The 12,109-nt window shown below is 36.8% G+C and overlaps 1 long non-coding RNA gene across 3 annotated transcripts in view; it reads right to left on the reverse strand.

The window, feature by feature from the left end:
- Window positions 1-1,844: 1,844 nt before the first annotated feature.
- The window catches only part of LOC113598756 (uncharacterized), a 943,191-nt gene continuing 932,926 nt past the window's right edge, over window positions 1,845-12,109 (reverse strand). For all 3 annotated transcript variants that reach the window (XR_003419461.2, XR_008298453.1, XR_008298454.1), the window contains one exon: window positions 1,845-5,644. This is a non-coding gene — a long non-coding RNA (uncharacterized LOC113598756). The remainder of the gene's footprint in view (window positions 5,645-12,109) is intronic.

The raw sequence follows: 12,109 nt of genomic DNA on the forward strand, positions 1-12,109 counted from the left end.
GACCTCACACTTTCAGCCTGTTCTCTGCCTTTACACTGCCCATGGTAAATTCACCCTGGTGGGCGCCTCTCCTCTCTTTGAGAACATACATATTCATGTGTTTGAAGTCAGCCATGGATATTGACACGGACCACAATGTGTTGAAAAGAGACGGGCAGCTAACAGAATGATTAAGACAACTGAAAGAAAATAAGAAATTTAATAATTGAAATGTCTTCTAACTTAAAAAAAAAAGAGAGAGAGAGACTAGATGAACCAGATAAGATGCAAATAAAACAAGAAAACAAAATACATGTGAAATGAAAAATGCAATTGGTTTTGTATCTTCAAATGCTTAACTTACAGGATGGGAGAACACACAATTTAGCTTGTTTGGGTTTAGTCCTCCTAATATATTCTACAGAGTAATTTATTTTCAGAAGAAGCCTCACTGCAGTGCTCCTATTATGATAATGGGAATTTATGCACATGAGTATTTGTGATCACATCACAGAGCAGTTTTGGGAAGAACTAAGGGGGAGGGGAAAATTAACATTTTAAAAATAAAGATGAAGGCTTAAAAAAACCCAGATCCTCTAAATCTTCAACCTATCACTCAATCTGCACACACACACACACACACACACACTCACCCATGCACGTACACAAATTCTACGGTGAATTGTCTTATTTGGGCTAAGTGCTTCTCTAGCGTAGAACAAAACTTGTGAGTGAAAAGCGGCATAATGCATAGAATGCTTGCATGGATTTGTTGATGAGAAGGTGGCTGCCCCTGAGATTGGAAAACACAGCTCCAGCAGCCCCAGACCTCTCTGACCATATTCACTTTGCTTACTCAGGAGCAGACAATGACAGGCAGGGACTTAGGGGGGAGGGGACGAATCAAAGTCCCTCTTACCCTGTGTCTCTCTGCTAGAATTGCTGTCAGCCTGGTGAGCTGACATGAAGTAGGGGATCAATCCAGTAGACACAGGATGAAAATGTAAACAGGGATAAGCTCTCTGCGTGCACACTCTCTTTCTCTCTCTCTCTCTCCTTCTTCCATTTCATTCTCTTTTTTTTTTACACAAAATCCAGACATTTGAGAGGATGGGTATTTTTTCCTGTCACGAACGAAGCCATGCTCAGCACTCAAAGTCACTTAACAGTAGGATCATCTTTAGAGCCCAGCCACACTGCTTTTACTAAATTGTGTATGGTGATTTCAAGACTGTTTTAGAGAGTGTGCCAATATCTGTGTGCATATTAGAGCACTCCAAATATGAATACCCATGGGGAAAATTATGGCAAAGTCACAGCTTGGGTACATTAATGAAAATAAAGCTTATCGTAGTAGGTGAACTAATAGGTCCGTGCACCAAAGTTTATGGGCACAAGTCAGCTGTCACCGGGTAGGCTGAGGGAGACATAATATTCTAGTCATTTCTCTAGTGGAAAGACCATTAGCCTATTCTCTCCCTTAATTGATATTCTGCAACTGAATCAAGCACTGCTGATTGCTGACCAGCTCACACGTTCCCCATATGTCTCCAGATTGCTAAACTCAGAAATGTGAGACTCTGCGTCCCTGAGTTGGTTTGAGGACAGCCAAGCTCAGTAGCGGTTGCTAGACTATGAGTTCCTATAAAGAACATATAAAAATCGAGAGTTTGGGAAGCCGTGCGTTTTCACAATTTCTATGAAACTTAATTGTCTCATATTTAGGACATGACTCAAGGATTCAAACTAATTTCACTGGGTAAACATTATTAAATAGCTTAAGTTTGCCAAACCAGGTGAAACATACTGTGAAAGAATTTTATTTTTTTCCTCTATGTTTGTCCTTTGGCATCCATTCCTATACTTATTTGCTTACGAATGGTGAGACCAAATTATGGATCTAGTTAGCAAAGATTAATCTCAGATTCGAAAAGCTTACATATTTCAGGTATCAACTGTCTATTAAAAATTGAGTTGTTAGGCGTGAAAAGCAGAATGCAGAATTTCTTATCATCATCATCAATAGTCAAGAGCTAAAATTATAACTTCTTTAACCATAAATATATGTTAATATTTTACATTTTTGTTTTACTTTAGCAAACACTATCAAATATAATGCCAAAGCAGCCCCAAATGCACACGACTAATTTAAGATATCAGTGCATGTTCCCATGTGCAAGGTGCTGAGTTCTAAGTATATTAATCATCTCAACAGCCATAAAGGGCTGGGGCAGTTTTTATTCTCATTCTATTGATGAAAAGGCAGAGGTGTAGAAAAAAGTCAGTGTCTTTTTAATTGTCCCACAGCCCATCTGTGAGAGAGCTAAGACTTGAACCCAGGTAGTCTTAAACCAGAGCTCATCTTAACTGTCTGTTATATTGATCCTTCAGTAACATTCAATGAATCCTATGAATTAAATTGGTGGTACGTTTCATTCATTTTCAATACTGAGAATGTTTATTAAAATATGAGACTAGGTTCCATGTATTAAACTCATAAATCCTTTACAATGGACTGTTTCTAAGGTTATTGTTAACAACAGATTGAAAAGTGACATGTATACAAACGTATTTAGTCAATTTAACAAAATGATACACTCTTTTAGTAACATTTTTTATCATTACTTAAAAATGGAGACAATTCAACAGTGTTCGCAGTAATTAGGAGCCTCCTACGTGTTTATATGGTTAACAAGTATAAATTATGGCGACCTGCTGAGGACTTGCAAATACCTAAGATACAATGGATTATGGTGTGACTATCCATAAGATCCCCTAGATTTTTGCTGGGAATACTTCAAAAGTAAAGACTGTGGCTTTCACCTCTTTGACTTAATCAGTTTGCTTTATGCTCTCAGAGAAAGAATTCTCTAGTTTCATTCATCTAGAGAAAACCACAATATTCTTGGTTTGCAGTAGTGAAAAAAATCACCATTTTCCTTGTGGGAAGCGTTTGGTGAAAAGTGCAAGTAATTTCTCAGCAAGATCTGATTTGTTAATGTAATCTTAGGTTAAAAAGGAAACCCAAACAACAGAACAAAAGAGATCTTATAATAGTTAATAATCTCAGTACCTATTCATGTACAACGGTACCTTCCTTTTCTCCTTAAAATCAATGAGAAAGAATGTCTAGCTTGAGGGTGTTGCCATAAAACAGAATGAACTATTCTAAACTATTTGGGAGAAATTATGGTGAAAATTTTCAGGAGATACAACTTCCTTCACTTAATTTATTGTCTTGTGCTGTTCTCAAAATCATTCCATCCCTCCATGAGGAGATAGGGGCCATGAGTCTTGCTCACTTGTTTTACACAGTAGCATTTGAACAGAGCTATCACTTACTGAATGTTTGCTCTGTGTCTCAAGGAAATAAAGCAGAAAAATGAGTAATGCTTTATTACCACCAGAGCCTACCGTAAAGCAAATAATATGCTCAGACCTAGAATGAAATCTTACTGAGATTTGGGTGAAGGAAAGGAAAAGAAAATGTAGAAAAAAAGATTGCTAGAATTTTATAAGGCAGACAACCGAAAGGGTGAAAGGAAATGACTCCAAAGTGTGGCTTTAAATAAAATATTCCTTTTATGCTCATCAATTAAACAATTAGTCCATAATTCTGTCCTCTCCAGCACTGCTAATGGGAGGGATATGAATTCTTGGTTTACTGCTTTCTTCCTAATAAAGGCAGCCTCCAACTTGCAAATGGGGCTTGGTTACAAAAATTCATTTGTTAGATGCTCACGTGGGACATAAAATGCCCTTTCCCAAAGAATCAATGTTATAAATCATTGTTTGGTTTTAAGGCTGGTCCACATAAGCCTATTTAAAATACAATGCTCCTCAGTTGCACTGCCCTAAGTATTAGCCTGAATTGTGAGCTCCGAGATGGGGGTAACTCATTCTGAATTAGAAGATGGAGGAGGAGTAAGAGACTCCCTTTCCTTGAATACAAGACAACCCAAGGATATGGTGACCATTTGTTCTGAATTAAGAAGTGGGGCACATGGCCCAGCAAAAGTTTTTTTTTCTTATGACAGTATGTAATTGGAAAATAAAGAATTTTCCTCCCAGAATATCCTACTGGTAGTGCACTGGAATTGGTACTACCCCTGAAAATCCAGTAGATTTGGATTTTCTACACTAGTACCATTTGAAAAAGAGAAAGTTGGTGGATTTGCTTTATTCTGTGTGATTTTAAAAGCCCAGCTAGAAGCAGGAAGCCCAGGAGGCTGTTACAGTTGACCAGGAGAGAGATAATGGGACCTAAGATAAAGCCAAGCCAGAGGGGACAGAGAGGACACCAATTTAAGATAGATATTAACAGGTAGGAATGTCAAAATTTGGCCTACATTTGGGAGGAGAGAAAGGGAGGAGATAGAATGTTAGGGGGAGCTAAATGGTGAGTGGATCAAAATCATCAGTGCTGGAGGAAAACAAAGCAATTAGCAGAAAGACAAGCCTACCCAAGGTCAATTCTTTCAAGCCATTCTTGCTTTACACAGCTCCCTTCTTTTTTCTGCTTTGGACTTTACAGTTCCTTTAAAAAGCACTGAGATTGTAACAATGTGATCCTTGAAAGTAGCACAAAGTTAAACTGGTGGAGGGACTGTGACTGAGGGCACAGGCCTACAAATACTCCAGGTACTATGCTAGATCATTTTTCTTGCCTTATTATTTGATCTTTACAACTGTCCTATAAGAGAGTAGTTGTCCTTCTATTATGTATGTGATAACAGAAGGGTTGAGTAACTTGCTCAAGATAGTGGTTGTATCAAACTGATCCATCTGTCTTGCATTCTTTGTGCTTGTTAACTTGTGTGTCTGTGAGTTGTCTCCAATGCAATTCAATTCAATTCATACATTCAAATAGTGCTTGGTGAGTCCATAAGACATGATGTGCTAGATACTGTCTTGGACCCTAGGAATAAAGAGAACAAGATTTAGCTTTGCCCTCAAAAAGCTCTTACTAGTGAGGTACGCTTCTAGAAGTGTGAAAGTAAAGAGACCTTTCCTGAGAGGAAACAAATAAAGAGAGAAGTGGAGAACCTTGATCCTGCGACTAGAGGTGAGCAGTGTTTCTAGAAATATCTCTGCACAAACACTTGCTGCACCACTAGTGGGTGGGAGAAACTATCAGTAAATTCTCTATAAAGTATAGGGGTACAGGCAGTGCAACTTTGGTATGGTTACACAGTGTGGTGAAAAGAATGTAGATGTTGAAACCGAACAGACCTTGGCTTGAATTTCAGCTTAGCTAATGGTTATCAATGTGACCTTGGGTCAGTCATTTCACCTCATGTGTGAAATGGATATAACATGATAAGAATTGGATGTGGCCCAAGTAAATAAAAAGCCAACCCGGTGTCTGGTGCATTATGGATACTCGGTACATTTTAGCCATTATTATTATACTTACTTTATTAGATACTGCTAACCCCACTTCTCCATTGAGAATGGGACAACATAACCATACCATAGTAAAAACCCTCAGTCTATCGTAAGTATGATGAGCAGAAGATGGCAGACATAGCAGGAGTGATGCCTTTTGGATGACTACTACCCAGTGGAGTTGCTGGCAGCATCTACATGAGACGAGGTATTTGGTGGTTGTGGCAGAATCCAGGAAAAACCACAGAGCTCAGCAAGAGTTAATGACACTTGTGTCCTAAGGACAAAGAAAAAGCCAGGGACAAAGGAAGGGGAAAAAGGAGAAGTCATAAGTTAACTTATTCATGGCTATGTTTGAAAATCCATTCATTTATTCATTCACTCTCTCAACAAGTATATATTGGACACCAGCTAGATGCTAAAATATTGCTTTAAGCTGTTTGGATGAGGTAGCTCGATAAGGGAATCAGGAATCCTGCCATCCTGTGTGTCCTCACAGAACTCACAGTCTGATGGAAATGAGGGAGGCAATAAGTAGACTGGCAACAGTCGAGATAACAAGAGAAACCAAAGAGAGGATGTGCTACAACAAGGAGTCTCTAAATTGGAACGTGTGAGGGGAAAAACCGCAAAAGACCTTTCTTCTTACGCAGTTTGTGTGTATACGTTCCTAATATTTAATACAGAGGATGCAGTGCTCCTGTGTCTGGCATGCAAGATCTCTCTCTCTCTCTCTCTCTCTCTTTCATTTGTGCACTGACTGGTCTTCTGTAAAAGGTCTTGACACATGGACCCTTTGTATGGTGTGCTTTTCAGTCACACTGATGTAAAAATGACTGAACATATAATAAGAAGTCAGCTAATATGTTTTCATCAGAGAAGTCTGAAACATGCATATACAGGCACAGTGAACCTCACCCTGAGTGCAAATTTGGTATTGTTTCTATGCGGCCTTTAGAGATGGCATAGCTGTCATCTGTCTAATGAAATAAATACAATATAACAAAACGAAAACAATGAGGTGAACAACTGAAAACCAGATTTTAGCGTTTCGGTTTCAAAAATGTTAAGATTTTCAAAAATAATGAAGCACAGTCAATCACAGTGTTCTCGGCTAAAAATTAAAATTAATATAGTTCAGAGGGAGAGCGAAGTTTTATTTACTCAATAAAATAAATACGTTTTGAGATATAGGCAGTTACATAACATAACAAACCATAACAAGCAGTGCATCTAGAACACGTTACAGAAAACATAATATTTTAATCACAATGCATTAATAATTTCATGAGCTAAAACTCGCTTATCTTCCACCCTGGAAATGAAAGCACTCATGTTATTATTAAACGCATTTGTTCAGCTTTTTATAATCACTCAGGTTTACAGACATTTTCTTTTCTATACTTTTTAAATTCATTCTTACTCTTTTTAAAAATTAACCTACCAGGTGAAGACATTATTAAAAAGAAAAAAAATCATTCAAATTGGTTTGCACACAAAGACACAGTTCTAGTTCTAAACTTTATTGAATTTTTAAATATTTATTCTCCATGTCTACTGGCATGAGGATGAAGTACACGGTGGTGTGGTGGTCAGGTAGTACAAGCCTCGTATCTAGGTTCTCCGGATTCTGGCTCTCAAGTAATTAGCGTCTGGACGCGGTTGACCTGCTGTAAAATGGAGTAGAGGTTCTTCACCTGTCTGGTGACAGGTTCTGGGGGAGATAATCCATTGTGGGATGTAGGTGTTCAGGCTGTACCCTAAGTGGTCAGTTAGATCTTTAGGAGGGATTCCTAAATTTGTCGAGTTAATTTTCAACTTTTTTAGCTATAAATACGAGCATCAAGTCCTTAGCTTTGGCTTTGACTTCACGTCTTTATCTTAAAGAATACATATTGCAAATGTGTTTATCTTCATCTAAATTGAACACCAATATAGTTGTCATTTTGATTATTCTGGGATCCCTCAGCAGGCCGTATTTCACCTTATTAGTAATTTGGGGGGGTTAGGGATGAAATCCATGGCCTTTTGAATATATAGAACACACTAATGATCCACTTTCTTTTGACATGCATTTAACACCCATTAACAATCGATGATTTAGTCGTCAGAGGGCAGAGATGGTCCCCATGCATTGTTCCAGGGCCCTACCAGGCCTTCACTAGAACCTTGCTTTTGAACTGACCCAGATATGGGCAACACTTCTACTAACTGGCAAGATAGGATCATTCGAAATGAAGGCTGGAACTCAGCCAGTCTGTCAGCACAGAAGTCTGCGGCTCATCACAGCACAACCCTCTGAGGCTGTAGATACGTGGAGAATGAATGACAGTCAGATCCCGAAGCCGCTGCTGTACAGTGAACCGAAGAGAAGGCAGGCAAAGAAAATAGAAAATAGAAATGCTCTCAGGTTTCATAGCTGCTCACAGTCCAACCACCTGGTGGGCATGGGGGACTGCCGAGGCAGTCAGGGCATTTTGGCATGCGGCAGTCGGAGACTGTTGGTCTTTTTAATAAACATCTGGGCAGTCAAGTCTAAGAGATCCTGAAAATTAAAGAGTCATCTTTACATTTGGAAAGTGTTATTGTACATTGATTTCTTCCTCTACTCTTCCATTTGGAGCACACTCATGATCAGCAATGTCATCTTCGAATACTAAGGGCAGTGGCAAGCTGTGAATTGGCTTTGGGAAGACTTTCCTCATATGTGAGATCTTGCCTACCATGTAAACACAAATGATGCCACTAGAAGAAAGAATGCATTAGAAATTCATTACTTCATATCATCCACGATTTTTATATGAGATGATTTTGTGGGAACAAGAAGATTTCCAATGAGGGTTGTAACTAACTTTTAGAAAATATATTCATATTGCTAAACGGGGACGGTGGGCCTTTGGCTCAAAATATAACCAGTAGCATATACCAAAGGATGAATAGGATATCAAGATTTTAGCCTTCGTGTAACTTGAACATTTTTATCTTGGCATATTTAAATGCTAGTCTTGAGGTTTGTATTTCCTGTGAAATTTCTTCAGTCATCTTGAGGGGCTGTTACACACCTTCCAATCTTCGTGTAATTAAGGCAGTAGTTTTGTTGTCATCTTGTCACAACTCATGAGAAAAACTGTGAAAACTGACGAGCATATGCAGTAGTAAGTCAGTATTAGACAGCTATATGTAATTTTGCTTTGCATCTTGAGGCACTCCATTGCACTTGTGAATAGTCAGCTATTCCTTTCCCATTATGTACATTTTCCCCCCTAAAGATTCTTTTTTTTTTTTTCCCTTTTCTTTAAACTTACCAAGAGGCATCTCATTCCACTTAATATTCTGGGAACTCAGGTGTTGTTAAATCTAGCAACAAAGTCAATTTAATTTGTCTAGAATTCACTAAAATTAAGACTTTATTCTCTAGTTTTAATGGAATGCTAAATAATATATTATTATAAAATTAACTTAAGTCAGAGCTCGTTCAAATGAATGTGTAAATATTTCACAATGTTGGCAATCATGCACCGAGCAACTCCTTTGTGCTATTTAATGATGTTTTTTTGGCAAAAACAGGTGCTGCCACATGGACAGTGATAACACAGAATTTAAACAATAAATTGTATACCTGTATCTTTATTATTTGATGAGCTTAGAGCCTTCTACACATTAGAAAATTTTTTCTTGGCTCATATTGCTTCTAAATACTGAAAACGTGTTATAAGTTTCTAGCAGTTAAAAAATGACCAATCATTCATTACTAAACCAAGAAGTCCTTCAAGGAGAGTCCCAGCAAGTTGAATTTATTGAATTTATTATCACTTAGAACAGAGATCTATTATCAACATCACAGTAAACATAGTTGAAAAACAAAATTACAATTGGGGATGTTTGTGGGCAGAGAGTGACATTAAATTCCCAAACATAAAAGACCTCACAATGACTTCACAGACATAAAATTGGGCATGACTGGCGGGAGCAGTATGGATTAGAAAGACCCGAGAACTAACCATGAGTCAGCAATGCTTGTCGGTAATTGATTATGGTCTCAAAGATGTATAAATAAGGACATGGCATCACGGGCTCCACATATCCCAGACTGACTAAGCCTATCGTTTTGCCTATTTTTGAACTCTGTATTTTAATCAATTGACAAGGGCATAGAGAAGAAAAATGGGCATAATGGAAGTGGTGAAAAATGCATGGTAAAGCATAATGCATAATGGAATTCAGTTTGAAATCTAGAATAAAATATATAGAACATAATACACCATATATATAGTATATATGTAGAATATAATATATAGAAAATAATATAATGTTTTGTAATAATCTGTAATATTTGTTCCCATAAAAGAAAACTTCTTGATTAAAGTAAAAATATGCTGGGACATTTAAGAAGTTAAGGGGAACAAAGGAGACCATACTATTTATTGTTCAGGCAGCGCATGAGCAAAGTTCTTCACTTAAGATGGTTTGGTGAGGTTCTTGGAAGACACAGGACAGTTGATGAACTTTAAGTCATTGCTAGGCCTTTTACCTTTATGACATCTGTGGCCAAAGTCTAAATTTTACTCATTTCAACCTGCCTTTTTGAGATCGGTAGGCCCATGTGCCTTTAACAACTAAAAAGAAATACTATGATGCCCTGCAAGGCATCTGAATCTGTTTCAGTGTAATTTACCATCCTGTTTTGTCCTGCCTCCTTCTGCCTGCCATCTTCTACTCCTGACTTCCATTCTGTAGAATGCATCTAGCATTTCCCGTGTTGTGCTTGCTCAGCTCCAACAGTCAGTGGCAATCTAGCTGTGGCAACAAGTATCATGCTGTAAAACCCAATGCTTTCCTCCTCTTTATCTTCTGTTCTCTTTTTTCATAATTTCCAAGCAAAGAAAGACAGATTCTTCCTGGTTTTTATCACCTCTTCATTTCTTATCATTACAAATGCTTTCAGGTTTCTCTGTGGAGTATCTTTGGTGCTATTCTTCCTACAGCCTAGAAGAATCAACTTCTGCCTAAAATACTTTCTTCTCTGAGATTAGTACCTGCTTAGAAGTGTGGCACGTTCTTCTTGGCCTTTGGTAACAGAGGGGCTGACACCAGTGCTTACATGACTGAAATTCTTGAGAATGTTGGCATTAAGATTGTTGTGAATCTTAATCTTACAATATTAAAGGTAGAAATTTCTACATTTGATATTTGAGTTGATGAAAATGCATTTTAACAATTAATCTACTGTAAACGATTGCTAAATTCATCTATCTATGTCTATTTTTTCTGCTATCAAATGTGACTCGGTCAGAAAATGTTAAGACTTTAAACTTTCTTTTCCCCTGGTGAATATTCCCATCCTATGAAGAAGTTATGCTTCTTATGGTTCCTATATTACATTAGTCATGCACTCATTCTGATCTTTAGAATGACCTGAAGATTTAGGAATACATCCACAAGGTTAGGAGAAAATTTAAAATATCCTCTTGGGTTTATTTTTCCTTGTTACCCAATAAAGCTCAAAACTGGAATAAAGTAATGGTTTAAAATGAATTTTGTTTAGTTTTAAAAGCCATGTTATCTTCTCAGTCTGTTTCTTTTCTTCACTCAGTTTTATTTTGTACTTTTATATTCTCACACTCTTGGTTATCAGATATTTTTATCACTGTCTTCCTGCAACTCAAAACGATACCTATTTCTACTCCATATACAGCCAGTATTCACCTTGTTTAAAGATAAATGATCAACTTCATGTTTTAAAATCTATTTTTTAAAAATATTTTAGTGAAATATTTTAAGGATTAAAAAAACTGTAAAGGTCAAACCACTAAACTATTTTATTGCTTTCTTATACTTCCCACTTCAAAGGTTTTTCCATTTAAATCTAAGGTAAAATCATCTCTTGATTTTTTATTTGCCAAAATGCTTTTCTGCAGTTTCTATAAGAAATGAAATTAGAAATGTTCATTTATATAATGAAAACTGTCATCAGATTTGCTTATTCGTTTGCTTTTATTTAGATTTAGGGGTTCAACATGTAAGAAACACTTTCTCCGTTCTTCCTACGTGAGTATTTGTGAATTGGCTGCCGCCAAGTAGCAGATTGTATTATAATGTATCATATTCATACCTTCAAGGCTTCTTTCATCATTAAAGGAGTCACTATCTTTAATTTTTGTAAGGGACTTTAATTATTGGTGCTTATTTCATATTTTGATTAATTTTGGCTTTTAATTTCCACTACTTGTCATGCCATGTTTTGTCATGATCTTTCAGTTGGGTGCCATTCTAATTATCATTCCAAGGATTCATTTTCTCATTTATTATTACCTCAGTCCTTTTAGCTGCTTTCAGAGGGCTAATATCAACTTTCAAGGGTAAAGTGTGAAGAACAGATTGCCTTCACACATTGATAATTTTGAAGATTTACAAACAAATTTAAAAATATGATTTCCATTAATGTGTTTAATAGAATTTGCTAAGATGTAAGTAGTATAATCCTTGAAATTTGCATTAGCAAAGTCTTAAGAAATCATATGGTGCACCTAAGTACTAATAATATCTATAATTCATTTCAATTTTAAGTAATAGTAATGTAAAAAAAATTACCAAAGCTCTTTTTTTTTTATATACTATAGCATCATTTGGTTATGAAATGGTATTGACCTTTGGTTTTGAGTAGAGAAACTGTGTTATAAAGTCTAACTAGTAGATGTAGCATTTTGGCATGGTAAAAATAATTAGGATTTTAGAATTAAAA

Source organism: Acinonyx jubatus, chromosome B2 (genome assembly GCF_027475565.1).
Source record: "Acinonyx jubatus isolate Ajub_Pintada_27869175 chromosome B2, VMU_Ajub_asm_v1.0, whole genome shotgun sequence".
NCBI lineage: Eukaryota > Metazoa > Chordata > Mammalia > Carnivora > Felidae > Acinonyx > Acinonyx jubatus.